Source organism: Pinus tabuliformis, chromosome 1_2 (genome assembly GCF_031772625.1).
Source record: "Pinus tabuliformis cultivar Carrire ecotype Pingquan chromosome 1_2, CPIR1, whole genome shotgun sequence".
Classification (NCBI taxonomy): domain Eukaryota; kingdom Viridiplantae; phylum Streptophyta; class Pinopsida; order Pinales; family Pinaceae; genus Pinus; species Pinus tabuliformis.
In genome coordinates this window covers 379,321,714-379,324,966 of record NC_142298.1, presented here as the reverse complement: position 1 = coordinate 379,324,966, position 3,253 = coordinate 379,321,714, and the positions used below count along the sequence as shown (strand labels likewise).

General features: G+C 33.7%; 1 long non-coding RNA gene across 1 annotated transcript; it reads left to right on the top strand.

The window, feature by feature from the left end:
- The first annotated feature begins 1,813 nt into the window (after nucleotides 1–1,813).
- On the top strand, nucleotides 1,814–2,382 carry LOC149205959 (uncharacterized). Its single transcript, XR_016251901.1, has 2 exons — nucleotides 1,814–2,010; nucleotides 2,318–2,382. It is a non-coding gene; the product is annotated as an uncharacterized LOC149205959 (long non-coding RNA).
- The last annotated feature ends 871 nt before the right edge of the window (nucleotides 2,383–3,253 follow it).

Here is a 3,253-nt window from a genome sequence, read left to right as displayed (position 1 = left end):
TAGTTCAGTTGAACCATTTACTGCATCAAACTTCTCAATAAGTTCATGTGTATCACATGTTGCATCATTTTGCTTTATTAACTCTTTTGTGACACAACTTGCATCAGTTGTCTGGATGAATTCATGTGTATCACAAGATGCGTTAACCTTTTTATTGGATCTTTAATATTAAAAATTGCATATACCTTCACTATAAAGGATGCATTAATCATATCATCAATTTGATCTTGTTTTTCTCTTAATTTAGTCTGAAGAGCATTAAGTAATTGGTCCTTCATATATATTTCTTTTTAAAGGTCCTTTGCAGTTTCTAGTGTGTAATCCATTTAATAAGTTAAGATTTGATTTTGTTGTAATTTCCACTCAAGTACTTTAATTTTATTGTGCAATTCATGGTTGCACTCTTACGAATATTTAATTTCCTAAGAAGCATTTTGTAGGTGCTTTCCACTTTTACCCATTTGTACTTGACACACTTGCTTGCTCACTTGTACTCACTCACTTGCACTCGTTCCCTTGATTATGTTCACTTTAGTTTTATGTTACTCAAGGGTGTCGGATACTATCGACTATGCACCGTAAAGTTATTTTACCATGTTTGACTTTGATGACATGGATGACCTCCTTAGACACCCTTATTCAATTTCAAAGTGGTTTAGGACAAGAAGCAAAAATTAAAAATGATTTTATTACAACATGAACAATAATAAGACTACAAATATATTTAATTTCAAGATTTGCAACAACTTTCAATCATTCACAAAACTTCAAAATACTTCCACCAACCTTCAATTATAAAAATGTCATATTAATTGTTCTTCATTTATTTTTATTTTTCTCTTCTTTTTTCTTTTTTTGTAATAAAAACTTTTCAAATAAAATCCTCTTTCTAAGGAAAAAAATCCACATCAATCCTTGTAACTCCAAATATTTAAATAATAAAAATCCACTTACCTCCCATTTTAATAACATAATGCAAATAACATACTAACTCTCAAAACACTTATAAATTCCTTTTACTCCTTTTTATTATTAACTTATTTTCACCTTACCCACATTTTCTAGGTCTTTACAAATTATGTGAAAAATGATTACCATTTTCCTTTAATGGCCATGTGTCCACATATTTCGCTTTTAGTGAGAATAATAGTAACGCACCTAAGAAACACATAACCTATTGAAGCACCTTTAGATCTACGGCCCTATGCGGTGACAAATCTTCGAGCTCAAACTTCTGACTTTTTATTTTGCAAAGATACAAAAACAATTATTAGTCCTTGCCTTAGTCCTTGCCTGGGACTAATAGCGATCGATTCAGTCGTTAACCGCGTATTAATTTTCTGTTTGACCAAAAATATTGATGTGTATCACAATTTTAACCAAAGTTTTCATGTTAAAAAATAATATAAAATTTATTATGTAATTGTTGATTGGCCAACAAAATTGAAGGTCTTATTGCGGGCTTCGCAGGTTTCAAGACGGGTAAAAGTAAGATATCCTAAGTTTTTGGTAGCTCTTCTGCGTGTCCTTGCGGCAAACTTTTCTGATATCCAAAGTTTTCAGGTGCAAAAGATATTCAACTTTTCTGCTATCCAAAGTTTTCTCGTGCAAAAGATTTTTATATCCAAACTAAATATTCTGGTGCAAAAGATTTTTATATCCAAACTAAATATAATTCACTGAAGATTTTTATATCCAAACTACATATAATTCACTGACACGAACTTTGCCACATGGCTATCTGCATGCGGAAGCTCTAGTGGGCTTTCTGCATGCGGCAGCTCTGGTGCTATCTGTAGGTGAGCAAGTTGATTTCTCATTATGAGTCATTGTTCTCAGGTAGGCCGCGCCCTTTTTTTTGGAACTGGTTTCTTTTATAAGCGAGGTACTTCGATAATATGACATATAATCTCTAGGTTCTGGACCAGGGTTTCGACCATGAGGCCAAGACTGTGTTCTGAGTTTTCTCGCAATTGCTAGAGTTGGATTGTGGCTGTTTTTTTAATCATGGTTTGTTCCCAATTTCTGATTGATCTTTCTAGAGGTGCAGAAATGTTCTTTTCCTTTATTTTCCCCGGAAATTGTATGGCATTATTACTGCTGCTTTGTCAATGGTGCTCAATCACGCAGATTTGTAATATGCCCTTGTATGTTTTCTTGATAAATTGAGGTAGTCCTGCAACTATTTGTAGGCGCACCTACTGTGAGTGTTTTGCAACTATTTGTAGGCGCACCTACTGTGAGTGTTTTTGCAATCTGTATGTTGATTAAGCGTGAACATTTACTTTTAGAAATTGTGATTGAAAAAACATGGCAGTCTCACTGGTGTGGTGTCAGTGGTGGTCAAATTCAGTTCACAATACATTCTTTGGAGTAAATGCAGGTATGTAATCTTCCCTCATGTTTTCTAGATAACAGCTTTGTTTTTGGACACAATCCTGCAATACTTGCAGGTACCTACTGTTTTTTTGAGTTTTTGCAATCTGCGCATGATGATCAAGAGTACCTACTGTTTTTTTGAGTTTTTGCAATCTGCGCATGATGATTAAGAGTATTCCCTCAATCAGAGCATACATTTTCTAAATTTGAGAGTCTAATTTTGTGTTCATCAATTGTTGAAAAACTGTCTGTGCCACAAGCTGCAAAAAAACAGCTAGTAGAGATCTCTAGTCACTATTTAGATCAATTAACGGTGACCCATGAAAATAGCTACATGATTACTATAAGAATTTTAGCTCCAAAGAGCTACATATTACATACAATTTCTAGAACCTTGGAAACTTTGTATCTGTAAACGAACCACCTTCTAAATCGATTCTCTTGTTGGTAAGACTTCCATATTATCTGGGTGAATGAAATGAAACAGAGCAGCAGTGTTATTCAAGAGAAATCAAATTTATACCTTCCAAATCCATTCTTGTGTGTTTAAGACTCATATTTCATGTGTCGATGAAATGCAATGGAGAAACATTGTTATTCAAGAGAAATCAAATTTCATAATTCATTCATATTTCCCTGAGTGGTACCAAACTTGAATATACAGAGGTCCATTTTGGAATCCGAGAGTTAAAATTCTAAGGTTTGGACTGTTGGAATTTCAACAGTTATCCTGAAATCTTTAAGAGCCATATATTTACAAAAGGCATTCCAAAAGTGGGACGTACTCTTTCTGGAGGTGATTATTTAACATGTAAAATGCATTCTGACTAAAACTTGCCTCACTCTAATCTTAGACAAACGTGAATGTCGACAA